Source organism: Bubalus kerabau, chromosome 13 (genome assembly GCF_029407905.1).
Source record: "Bubalus kerabau isolate K-KA32 ecotype Philippines breed swamp buffalo chromosome 13, PCC_UOA_SB_1v2, whole genome shotgun sequence".
NCBI lineage: Eukaryota > Metazoa > Chordata > Mammalia > Artiodactyla > Bovidae > Bubalus > Bubalus kerabau.
In genome coordinates this window covers 31139746-31153416 of record NC_073636.1, presented here as the reverse complement: position 1 = coordinate 31153416, position 13671 = coordinate 31139746, and the positions used below count along the sequence as shown (strand labels likewise).

The 13671-nt window shown below is 38.1% G+C and overlaps 1 long non-coding RNA gene across 4 annotated transcripts in view; it reads left to right on the top strand.

Annotated features, from left to right (window-relative positions):
- LOC129625474 (uncharacterized) overlaps positions 1-9191 on the top strand; it is a 105726-nt gene extending 96535 nt beyond the window's left edge. For 2 of the 4 annotated variants that reach the window (XR_008701458.1, XR_008701459.1), the window contains exons 3-4: positions 7081-7183; positions 8834-9191. This is a non-coding gene — a long non-coding RNA (uncharacterized LOC129625474). The remainder of the gene's footprint in view (positions 1-7080; positions 7184-8833) is intronic. The other 2 variants (XR_008701457.1, XR_008701456.1) reach the window with 1 other exon arrangement.
- The last annotated feature ends 4480 nt before the right edge of the window (positions 9192-13671 follow it).

Genomic DNA, 13671 nt, shown 5'->3' with positions numbered 1-13671 from the left:
CAAGAAAACATATGGGTTTTAGTATTTTTCAGTTATTCTTGTTCAATTGAGTTATGCTGGACACTGACATATTTTCATTTCTGATGGAAAAGAATAGTTAGTCTAACTTTCTCTGTTCAAAAATTATGTTTAAATAGAGGGTTTCATTACAGTATTTTTTAATGCCTAGCATAGTACAAAATGTTTCTCACTTTTTGGAGTAATCTTGAAAATTAGTGTTTGAGTGGATTTGTTTAAAATACATAAAGAATGTTAATTAACAAACCATTTGGCAATACGTGGTAAAATTGAAAATGTGTGTTGGCCTCTGGCCCATCAATTCCTCTTCCAGCCACACAGAGGCATTCTCCAAATGAGCACTATGGCAGCAGGTAAACACACATCTTAGTAGCTAAGGAGATAACATTAAAAACTGATAAACACTGAGCATTGCTATTTGTTCCAAGTATTTTACATCCGTAATCTTATATAATCCTACTGCCTTTTACCACTCTACAAAACTCTTGTATTAGGTATAAATTTGAGTTGATTTTCTTTAACATAGGATTCCAAGAATCTGCTCATCATTATACATTTACTTGATCATTTTAAATATTTGTGTTTATGCTGCTTTATAGAAGTGTTAGCTTATTAGATAATATTTCTAATACAAAGTTCACTATAAAGGTGGTGAGGTCATCATGACATTAACATGAATAACCCTAATGTTTCACCTTTAAGGGAGTTTTGTTTTAGGGTCCTAAATAAAAGGTAAACACCTGCAGTACATTGGGATTAATTTCATTGAAATGTATCAGGGCTACCTGAAAAAGGGACAAAAAAATGAGGCTTAAATCGAAATACATACCAAGTGGCAAATAAATACAGAAGTTCTCTTCAAATTTAATAATTAATATTTTGCTCATACAAAATTGCTAGTGGTGTTTTTCTTTGATCTTAAAACATTTTATCAAAGGAAGATAATATGAAAATATCTTTAAGTGTCAATAAAAAAGAATATTGAAAGATGAATAACTCAATCAGATATTAAAGCTTATTCTAAAGTCATAATATCTGTAATGTCTTATGGAAAAACTTAAACAGACTTTCTGGTCAACAAAATAATTGAAGGTGTGATATTGATTCAGTCTTGAAGTTCAGTGTTTTTTGCTGCCTTCTGGCCTATGACTCAAGCTCATTCTCCACATCATCTTCTTTACTTGTTTGATTCTGCTTCCTTTTAATTTCTACCTGTTTCACAAGTATTATCCCCCTTACCCTCTACTATTATATTATAATTGTATTTGTTGCTCGTATTTTACAATCATTGCTTTTTTCTCTTGAACGGACACATTAAATGCTGGTTTAATTATATGCTTCCAAATCATAAATCTTTGAATGTCTTTTTTTCTTTTCATCTCAGTGCAATATTCTGATTTTTTGATATCACAGATTCTTTTCATTAATTCCATTTTTTTCTGTTTCCTCAATTGCAATGGAAGACTGTAAACAGAGTATTACTGCTCACAGATTGTTTCTGATTGTGAGACTCTTCCTAAAAGATCTTATAGCTGGTGACATACTGAGACACATTTTCAGTGACAGAAAAAAAAAAAAAAGCTGGGGAAGCTCCAGAGCTAAGCTACGGGAATTCTGGAAAAGAAAACTTAGTGTTTGTTTTGTGTTTTGCTAGAAATCCCCTTTTTATACCAGTTTTAAGTTTTGCCTGGTTTCCATGCTAGGTATGAAGTGTAACTATGTTCAACCGAATAAGTCCTATTGAGAGTTCTTTTGAAGCACTGAAGAGTTTTATCCCATGGATGATCTTTTATGTCCTATCTGTCAAAAATTACTACTATACAAACGTAAGAGTCAAGGAAAGTCAACTAAAATTTTTTCCACCCATTTCCCTGATTGTTGTCTCTGGCAACTACCAATTTATTCTCTGTATATATGAGCCTGACTTTTTGCTTTTTTGTTTTAGATTGTACACATAGAATAGGTCATTATGGTATTTGTCTTTTTCTCTCTGACTTATTTCACTTAGCATAATACCTTCAAGATCCATCATGTTGTTACAAATGGCAAGACTGCCTTCTTTTTTATGGCTGAATAATATTCCAGTGTGCACATGTACCATGATTTCTTTATCCATTTATCTACTGATAACACTTATGTTGTTGCCATATCTTGGCTATTGTAAATAATGTTGCATTTTCAAGTTAGTATTTTGGGATTTTTTGGATAAATACTCAGAATTTGAATTTCTGGGTCATCTGGTAGTTCTATTTTTAATTTTTTGAGAAACTTCCATACTGTTTTCCATATTGACTGCACCACTCTGTATCCCTACCAACAGTGCACAGTGGTCCGCTGTTTCCACATCCTCACCAAAAGTTTCTCCTTATCTTTCTAATAATAGCCATTCTGTCAGGTGTGAGATGGTACCTCACTGCAGCCAACAATTATTGTTCATAACTGACTCTGTTCTAAGCAATTTATCATTAATCCATATAATAACCTGTGAGATAAGTATTATATTCCCAATCCACAGGTAAGACAGTGGATATTCAAGAAGATAAAAGAATAAGTTCTTCATATACTAACTTATAGGATCTTCCTGACCCAGACTCAGATTATAAAGAATCTGCCTGCAATGCAGGATACATAGGTTCTATCCCTGGGTCAGGAAGATCCTCTAGAGAAGGGAATGGCTACCCACTCCAGTATTCTTGCCTGGAGAATTCCATGGACAGGGGAGCCTGGCTACAGTCCATGGGGTCACAGAGAGTCAGACACAGCTGACTGACTAACTATCATACCACGCTAACTTACCTAGATTTTATCTGTAAAAGCAGGGAAAACTGAATTTTTGATGTTAAGGCTATTGTTCTTGAATTTCCTAGAGAAACCTTACTTTCCAAGGCATGTATCTCTTCCATAGCATTCCCATCAAACGATCATGTCACAAGTCCTTGAAAACTTCCACTAATGGAGCATTTTACCTTCCAAGATATCCCATTAATCTGTGAGCAGCTCAGAGTTCTCATTCTTATGAAATTCCACTCCACAGTCTTTAGAAATTAAGTCCAGATTCTCCCTCAAGTAACTACTCTGCAGTTATTAATTTGAATAATTATGTCATCTCCTTCTCCAAAAACTGGATCACTATTAAAACTTCAGTTTGTGCTTGCATTGAGGCCATGTAGGAAGAAGGGAATTTATAAGGGCAAGTTATGATCTGATAGGTCCTAGTGGCCCTTACAAGCTAATTACAGTGAACACTCACTCTCCTTGGTAGAGCCTCTGAAGACTTGGGATGAGTAGCATTCAGGAATTATAACCAGGTGCTCTCGTTTCATCAAATCGAGTTACCCAAAGCCTGTACACTTATAAATCTTGAGCCGTCTATGTCCTAAGTCAGTAGATTTTGCTCTCTTTTCTACAACTCTCTGGTCTGCTTTTTATTTTTCAGATTTCTTTTTTTTAAATGCTTTTTAAATTTCTTTTTTTATTGAAGTATAATTTCTTTACAATGTTGTGTTGGTTTCTGCTATGCAACAGTGTGAATCAGCTGTAGCCTGCCAGGCTCTCTCTCTGTGGAATTCTCCAGGCAAGAATACTGGAGTGGGTTGCCATTCCCTTCTCTAGAGGATCTTCCCAACCCAGGGATGGAACGTAGGTCTCCTGCATTGCAGGCAGATTCTTGACTGTCTGAGGCACCAGGGAAGCCCAATCACTATATATACACATATGTCCCTTCCCGCGTAAGCCTCCCTCCCACCCGCTATATGTTATACAGCAGCTTCCCACTAGCTATCTATTTTACACATGGTAGTATATATGTCAGTACTACTCTCTTAATTTGTCCCACCTTCTCATTCTCCCTCCATGTCCATAAGTCCATTCTCTATGTCGGCATCTCTATTCCTACCCTGCAAGTAGGTTTTAGTGTTTTTTTTTTTTAATTTTTTTATTGTTATTCTAAAAGCTGTATTCTCTCTCATAGCATTCTACTTGGATACATTTTACTCCTTTCCTTTTCAGTCTACAGAGACTTCATGCAGGGATCCATAACATGTTTCATCTTTAATGAAAACTCCAAGTTGCCCAGGGAAGTTCCCTTTGGCCTAACTATTTTAACATTCAAAGGGCAAATTAAGACAGAAATCTCAGCCCTCTTGACTAGTAAGCCCTCTCAATTTCAGATACATTGGGACAATCCCATTTAATTTGTGATTTTATGGTTTCTATAGAAGCAGAGAGTTTCTTGAGGGTAGGTATCAAGCCTGATAGTTTTCTTTTTCCAAAGATGGAATTAGAGTTCAGTGCTCTACTCAACAAATATTTGTTAAAGAAGAAGTAGGTTCTAGTTGATTCTGGATCTTCATATTTGATTTGTAGTTTGAGGGGGTTTTGTTTTCACTGAGGTGGTAAATAAACAGTCTGTTCTTATAAACATGACTGAAACATTCTCCTGGCAGGGGAGAGATGAGAATGAGGTGTAAAATGGCATGGGTTTGGATTAGAGGAAAAGAGGAGAGATGAAAGTTTAATTGAAGAATTGGAGTCAGAATGAAGGATTTATGTATTCGATGCTAGGATGTAAGTAAGCTGACTGAGAAAATGATGATGAGGAATATGGAGGTGACGGTGGTTCTGTGTGTATGTGTCTGTGTGTACAAGTGAGGGTGTTAAGATAACAGCAAAGGGGTCTTGAAAAGAAATCAACAGAACAGGGACTTCCCTGGATGTCCAGTGGTTAAGACTCCGAGCTTCCAATGCAGGAGCTGTCCTTGGGTTTGACCCCAGGTTGGGAACTAAGATCCCACATGCCAAGTGGCATGGCCAAGTTAAAAAGAAAAAAAAAAAGGAAATCAATATAATAAACCCATATGAGATGAAAAATTCATGAGAAAAGTAGTGTGACACAGAAAGATAGAGAAGTGTGACAGATCCTGAAGTAGCCAATGGCATCAGCAACAGAACAGACTTCCCACACTGAACGCTTATCACAGTAAGGAAGGAATGAGAAAGATTGTTTCAGGTGAATGACAAAGTAAGAAGCAGATGGAGTCCACATTCATTTAAGGGAATGTCAGAAATGCACAGGACAGAAGATGAACATAATAAAAAGGAAATTGGAAATACTGCTAGAAATGAAGCTGATATAGAAATCCAGTAAAGCCTGGCAAAATGGATAGACAGGAGTGCCCTAATTAGAAGAACAGATATGGATTTTCATTATTCATTTGTCTTGGAATGAAAGATCCAGTATAAACCAATGTCTCAGAAATGAGGGTAGATAGCTTGGTGAAACCAGCAATATATATATATATATATTGCAAAATAGATGTATTAAGACCAAAAAGGTAAAACTCATTCCCTCTATTTTCCAGTAACGAGAACAAAAATCATAGTAACCCAGGTCAGTATGCATGTTTCATGAAAATTGAAAATGGCAGCATTGTGAAACAGTGGTCTCGCTCTGCAAACATCAACATCCTCTTCTCGTAGCCCAGTGGCCAAGTCCTCTGAAGCTGACAGCTGTAGATTCTTTGATGAATTTAGTGGCAGCTAGTCCATTTTGGGATCCTTGTGACCAATTTGAAGTATTTTCCCTTTTTTTAAAAAAACATTTAAAATTGCCCACCAAAAAACCCCCACAAAAAAACAACTTACTTTTGGAGTTTAGTTGCCATTATCCATCACAGAACTTTGTAACTACCTCTTACACATCTTTGTTTTTTGCTGTCTTTTCCTCTTTTGGATTATTACTCTTTTTCAGTAGAACTTCCTGAAGTCTCTTTGCCAAAACAGGATATTCTTCCTGTTATAAACTTTTAAAAGATAATCCTACCCGGTGAAACCTTTTTAGACACCACCCAAGTCTAATAATCTCCACCCTTGAGCAGTCTCTTCCTTCCTTTACATGCTTCCCAGGGTTCCTCATATTCAAATCGTGAGAGGATGTAACAGTTCACCAAGAACTGCTTTATGTTCACCGTATCTGCTTTTGATATTTGAGTTCTCAAGAAATTAGGGAAATTAATGTACCACTTATAAAATCATAGAGTATTGGAATAGGGAGGAAATTTTAGAGATCATCTAGTCCAGCTTATTATGAGTCATTTGTTACAGCTCCAAGGGAGACATTCATAACAAAAATATTAACAATTAGGGCCTCTTTAAAACTCTAGGATAAGAAAAATCACAGGATTCCCCCAAGGAAGGAAATGAAGCTAAGTGTGCTAATTTGCACAGATGCTTGAACAGCATCTCCAACACATGCAGGCACAAATGCAGGGCTATGTTGATTCAATAGAGTAGATGAGACTTCAAATAAAACAGAGACATTTATTAAGCATAGCCTCATGATTAAGAGATGCCCAAGGTACCAGAGAAAGGAAATTCTGTTCAAGAAATAGGAACGAGACAGGATCTAACTCATGGTGAAAAACCACGGTTCACATGGATAGTCAGTCATATTTCCACTTCTGAATCTGTAACCTGATATGCTTGGACTGCAAGGAGATCAGACCAGTCAATAACTAAAAGAAATCAACCTTGAATATTTACTGGAAAGACTGATCAGTTCAGTTCAGTTCAGTCACTCAGTCGTGTCTGACTCTTTGCGACCCCATGAATCGCAGCATGCCAGGCCTCCCTGTGCATCACCAACTCCCGGAGTTCACTCAGACTCATGTCCATCAAGTCAGTGATGCCATCCAGCCATCTCATCCTCTGTTATCCCCTTCTCCTCCTGCCCCCAATCCCTCCCAGCATCAGAGTCTTTTCCAATGAGTCAACTCTTCGCATGAGGTGGCCAAAGTACTGGAGTTTCAGCTTTAGCATCATTCCTTCCAAAGAAATCCCAGGGCTGATCTCCTTCAGAATGGACTGGTTGGATCTCCTTGCAGACCAAGGGACTCTCAAGAGTCTTCTTCAACACCACAGTTCAAAAGCATCAATTCTTCGGCGCTGAGCCTTCTTCACAGTCCAGCTCTCACATCCATACATGACCACAGGAAAAACCATAGCTTTGACTAGACGGACCTTTGTTGGCAAAGTAATGTCTCTGCTTTTCAATATGCTATCTAGATCGGTCATAATGAAGTTGAAATTCCAATACTCTGGCCACCTGATGCAAAGAGCTGACTCATTGGAAAAGACCCTGATCCTGGGAAAGAGTGAAGGCCAAAGGGTAAGTAGGTGGTAGAGGATGAGATGGTTAGACAGCATCACTGACGCAATGGACATCAATTTGTGCAAACTCTGTGAGATAGTGGAAGACAAAGGAGTCTGGGCATGCTGAAGTCCAATGGGGTTGCAAAGAGTTGTACACAACTTAGCAACTGAACAACGACAAATATGCTTGGAGTTCCAAATGCCACAGACAAACCATATCATTGAATAGCTTTATGGGGAGACTTTAAGAAAACAACACCGGTGTATATGGAATAACTTGCTAAAATCCTGGTAGAGATCTGGTATGAGAATTTGACTTTCCTAGTTCCTGTTGAAAAGTGAAAAGTGAAAGTGAAGTCTCTCAGCCGTGTCCGACTCTTTGTGACCCCATGAACTGTAGCCTACCAGGCTCCTCTGTCCATGGGATTTTCCAGGCAAGGAAACTGGAATGGGTTGCCAGTTCCTGTTGAGATCATCAAAATTTCTTCAAATCAATAATTACATTTTCTCCACACAAATCTGACAATAGCTTGGAGCCTTATGACCTATTCTAGTTCTGATCAGCGAGGTTGGGTGTGGAGAAGGTCTGTCTAGACCTTTTCCTATAGGACTTCTTGAGGAAAAGTGCTCCCAGGGTCTGAGCATGGAGGTGACAAGTCCCAACTCACAGTCTGCCTTCACTGGGAAGCCTTTTGTTGTTGCTTAGCTGCTCAATCATGTCTGACTCTGTGACCCCATGGACTGTAGCCCATCAGGCTCCATTGTCCATGGGATTCTCCAGGCAAGAATACTGGAGTGGGTTGGCCTTTCCTTCTCCATGGGATCTTCCCGACCCAGGGATCAAACCTGCACCTTCTGCATTGGCAAGCTGGTTTTTCACTACTGAGCCACCAGGAGAGCCTTTGCTGACTTCCAGACTAGAAAGGGTTGAATTACATTTTTCTCCTTGGAGAGTCACAGCTTTTTACTGAGGTCCCCTACGGAAGGGGCTCCCTGAGCAGTGGCACTGCTCTCTGTAGAGCATTTTGGAAATTTGTGAGGGTTTTTGTATATTGAATGAGAGAATTCAGTTCTGGCATTTAGTGGGAGGGTGCTAGTTCTATCAGAGAAGGCAATGGCACCCCACTCCAGTACTCTTGCCTGGAAAATCCCATGGACGGAGGAGCCTGGAAGGCTGCGGTCCATGGGGTCACTGAGAGTCGGACACAACTGAGCGACTTCACTTTGAATTTTCACTTTCATGCATTGGAGAAGGAAATGGCAACCCACTCCAGTGTTCTTGCCTGGAGAATCCCAGGGGCGGAGGAGCCTGGTGGGCTAACGTCTATGGGGTGGCACAGAGTTGGACACGCCTGAAGTGACTTAACAGCAGCAGAGCTACTTCTATAGAATAAAGAATTGTGTGCGCAGTATTTTTACACATTAAAAACAAAATTTTATTGAAGTACAGTTGGTTTACAGTGTTGTGTTAATTTCAGGTTTACAACAGAGTGAATCTGTGATACATATATCTACCATTTTTTTCTATAAGAAAATATTATTTAAAAAATCAGAAACTGATCCAAAAATTATCAAGGGAGATTTACTCTAATCAAGTAAAATTTGAAGATTTTTGGAAGAAAATGCTATTATTTTTTTCCTTACATATTTCAATTGACTTTTACAGGATTTCAGCTACCATATAAATTGAGAGAAGACTGCATATTGTTTTATTTGGAATGTTGCCAAGAATTAACAGTAGTACTACCTATGATGTTTGAACCCCAGTTTCTGTTGCCTGTCTCTTTATGCACTGATCATTTTTACAGTCATGAAGACTCTGCATTGAGGGAAGTGTCTGTATCACCATGTCTCTTCTTTAGTCATACCTGAGCACTTATGTTTGTGTTATTTTAACATGTTACTTTGCTTTTATTACTTCATTTTATAATCAAAACAATGCATTGATTTCTCTGAATTTATTTATGGAAATATATACTCACTGTCAATTTCATTGCAGAATAATAAAGAAGATTTTAAAAATATTTGTTATAGAAAGCATTGGGTCTAATGGGGATGTGGAGGTGCAGAGAGCATGAGCTTTGAGGTCATATCTGGGTTCTAGATTGATCTCTTCAACATACTAGTTTTTTTTTTTTTTTTTTTATTCCCTCAGTTGGGGTATATTTGCTTTACAATGTTGTGTTAGTTTCTTAGGTACAACAAAGTGTATCAGTCTTTTTTGATTTCCTTCACCTCTTTTTTGATTTCCTTCCCTTTAGGAGAAGAGCACTGAATAGAGTTCCCTGTTCTAATCAGTAGGTGCTCATTAGTTATCTATTTTATACATAGTATCAATAGTGTATATATCTTCCAATTTATCCCACCCATTTTACCAATTCTTTAATTGAGGGAAGTTACTTCTAGATATCACCTTTTCCTTGCCTGCAAAATAGAGATCATAGTAGCCCTTTCAGAGCCATTCTAATTTATGCAGTCGGTCAGTTCAGTTGCTCAGTCATGACTCTGTGATCCCTTAGAGTACAGCACACCAGGCTTCCCTGTGCATCACCAACTCCTGCAGCTTGCTCAAATTCATGTCCATTGAGTGGGTGATGCCTTCATGTCGATTTATGCAGGTTCCTGACATACAGCTAATATCCAGCTATTTCCCCTTCCTTCCTTCACTCAACAAATATTTACTGATGACTTAGTTTGGGCAAACATTATTATAGGGTCTGGTAGATAAAGCAATAAACAGAAGAAATAAAATCTCTGACCCAGGAGAGGTTCCATTCATGTGGTGGGACATTTAAATCAATCTGGACTGGATGAGGTCAGAGTTTGTGTCGAACCCGAGTTCACGGCCTCTGAGGAAGAGGAATTTCCTCAGGAGCCAGGCAGTTAGCAGTGACCACTGGAGGCTTGTAGCAAGGAAAAAGAGCTTATTGAAAAGAAACAGAAAGACTTCTGACATGAGCATCAGAAGCAGGTAGGAGAATACCTACTTTGTTAACTTGAAGGAAACATTATGTAGTTTTCAATTGGCTGCCAAGAGTAGATTAAAAGAATACCTCAAGGTTGTAAAAGTTTTACCAGACTCTTTCCCAAGGCATACATCCTGAGATAGCATCAGTACAAGATTAGCCAGAAGGAACGAGTTCCTGTGAAGAAGGAAAGAGTTCCTGTTAAGAAGGAAACCATGCCTTTAAGCATGATATATTGTTGCTATATAATCATTAACACAGAGCCTGCTAAGATAAAGAATGAGTTCTTCCTCTCTAAGGGGCCTTGGACTACTTATCAACCTGCCTAAAGTTAACTATATCAACAGCATGTACTGTCTCTATTTCATATGACTTCTTTTACTCATATCACACTGTATTATTGTTCACTGAATGTATATGACTGTCTCTCTGCCAGATTATATGCTCCTTGAAGCAGAAGTCATATTTATTCTTTTATATTCACTTCTGGCAACTAGTATCATCTTCTGCCCACAGGAGGCCTTCATAAATATTTTTCCAGTGGAGGTCACCAGACACTTTCCCTATTAAAATTTTAACCATCAGAAACTTCCAAGTCCTCAAATGAAGTTTAATAGTGAGAAATAACCCTGACAGATGCAGTGAAGATCTAGAGCCTTCTGTGCATGGCGCCACGTTAATTGATGGCCCATTCTTTCTTCTGTTTAGTTCTACCTTGGATCAGGTAAGACAGTGCCCTGTTCCAGGTCTGCTGTGGTGATGACCTTCCAGTGAGGGGAGGAGTCTGTGGACCCAGGGCTGGGGTCGCCGGGCAGGTGTTCACTCTCAGCCAGCATAGCCCTCCTGTTGGATTGTTCTTGGCCTGATCTATGCCACGGCTGGTTTCAGAAACTGCAGACTTCTTTCCCAGGTCTGTCTTGTGGGTGTGCATACTCCAGGTGCAAGAGATACCCAAGGGGGAATTCTTTGAGAGGAGGTGGATTAAACCAGGGATCATTTGAGCTCAGGCATTTTCATGCTCAGACATGAGGCCCCCATGCTGCCAGATGGAGCTGGCAGTGACAAGTCAAGGATCCAGACCACAGGTGGGGTGTGCTCTGATTGCAGGTCTCAGGAAGCCTGAATCAAAATGTAATCTTGTAAATGGTTAAGGAATAGCAATAGCCTATTTAACAGTTTGTTATCATGATTTGTAACTTTTAAATATTTCCACATATGTTATAAAGCCTCTATATTTAATCTTGCCTTGGTTCCCACAAATGGTAAAGATGAATTTGCTTCCAATTCTTCTCTTCTAATTAGTTAGACCACATCCAAGTGTCTGTGTGGTGATTTTTCAAGGTGCTACTGACAGGATTTCTCTGATCTTTTTTATTCTAGCAGGAAGGAAGGAAAAAATTGTGTGTGTATATGTGTGTATGTATACACACATATATATATCTGTAGGAGGACTGTTTCTTTCTGTGCCATTAATCTAAACTTTTGTTTTCCATTAGGAGGTATACAGGTTTCCAAATTTAAATAAAATTGTCATATCTATTTTTTTGTGTAATAGAGTATAATATATTTCCCCCTGAAAATGAAAATATCCCTATATATGTAGTAGCTCTATTCCTGGGTTCCAGCATGACAATATATTTTGTGGCTTAAGATATCCTTAATAGTACTGGGATTTTCTGTTTGAATTCCTTTGGGAGAATCTCAGAATTTCTTTAAAAGAAAGGTACATGCAATATCTCTTTTATGCAGAATCTAAAGAAAAATAATACAAATGAACTTATTTACAAAACAGGGATTCACAGACTTAGAGAAGGAACTTATGGTTACTAGGACAGGGGGAAGGATCTGGGAAAGGGATAGTTAGGGAGTTTGGGAGGAGCAGTACACACGGCTATATTTAAATTGGATAACCAACAACGACCTACTGTATAGAACGGGGAATTCTGCTCAATGTTATTTGGCAGCCTGGATGGGAGGGGAGTTTGGGGAAAATGGATGCATGTATATGGTTGGCTGAGTCCTTAGCTGTTCATCTGAAACTGTCACATTGTTAGTTGGTTATTTATACTCCAGTGTAAAATAAAAAGTTAAAAAATGAAACATATGTGCATTTTTTATTTTTCCATATATCCTACCTGGAATATTTTCTACATGCAAACTAATTATGAAACAAAGTTCCTGCCTAGCTACTTGCTGTCGCTGATGATTTTTATATAGCTCTTACAAATGTACTGGAATGTAATAGTATAATTTCTCCTGATTTTAATGTATTTTCTAAAGATACTTTTCTGTAATATATATTTTAATAGAATAATTTTCATTCCTTTCTATTTGTATGATAGATTTCCTTTTGATAGATGCCCAAAGTTTAAAAACTTATATTTCAGCTTGTTCATTTTTTATATTATATATGATAGTATGTTATTGCTGATGTTTTTCCTATGTATGCAGTTATCATGAATGCTTTATAATAGTCTATTTTAAGAGGTTATTTAGTTTTGTATATTTTAATAACTTTCTGTTAGTTCTAGCATATTATTTTAATATATTTAAATAATTGTACCCTGTTATCATTTTTAAAGGACTTTGTCTTTGGAATTCATGTTGAAAGCCATTTAATGTTGTGCATATTGATTCTTTCATATGAATTAATATACTCATCTGACTCTTCTCTGCCTAATGCAATCAAATTTATCCTTCAAGACACAGCTCACATATTAGCTCTGTCATCACTCTGACACTTATTCATTCATTTATTCAATAATTCAACAAAATCTATTGTGTGACTGTTAAGTTATATGCACAGCTCTAAGTGCTGGTAACACAGTAGTGAATAAAAATAAACAACCAGTCTCTGTTCCCAGGGAGGAGAGAGATTCACCTAATAGTCATACTTTCCAGTCTATAACTTCATACTGAGAAAGGAACTCTGAAAAAAAGAAAGAGGGCTCTATGAAGAAGATTCTGAGAAAACATGAATTGGAACAACCCTACACTGCCCAGGGTGGTAGTGTGGATGTGAAAGTATGTTAGTTGCTTAGTCATGTCTGACTCTTGTGACTCCATGGACTGTAGCTCTCCAGGCTTTTTTGTCCATAGAATTTTCCAGGCAAGAATACTGGAGTGGTTAGCCATTCCCTTCTCCAGGGGATCTTCCTGACCCAGGGAATGAACCCAGGTCTCCTGCATTTCAGTCGATTTTTACCATCTGAGCCACCAGGGAAGCCCACCCAGGGTAGTAACTGCACATCAAACCTAACAGTTGGACAATGAAGTCCAACTCACCTCTGATAGTTTGCTTGTGAAGATGGATGGCATAACCCCTGCAAGGCAGACTTCTTTGCACTGTGACTATACTTTTCTCCCCATGAAGAATGCAGTCTATTCTGTTCCATATGCCTACATATCCATTTTTTTGTCAGAGCTGTATGGCTTACTATAGTTTATAATATACTTTGAAATCAGGAAGTGTGATACCTTCCCCTTTGTTCTTGGTCAAGATTGCTTTGACTATTTGTGGTCTTCTGAGGTTCCACAC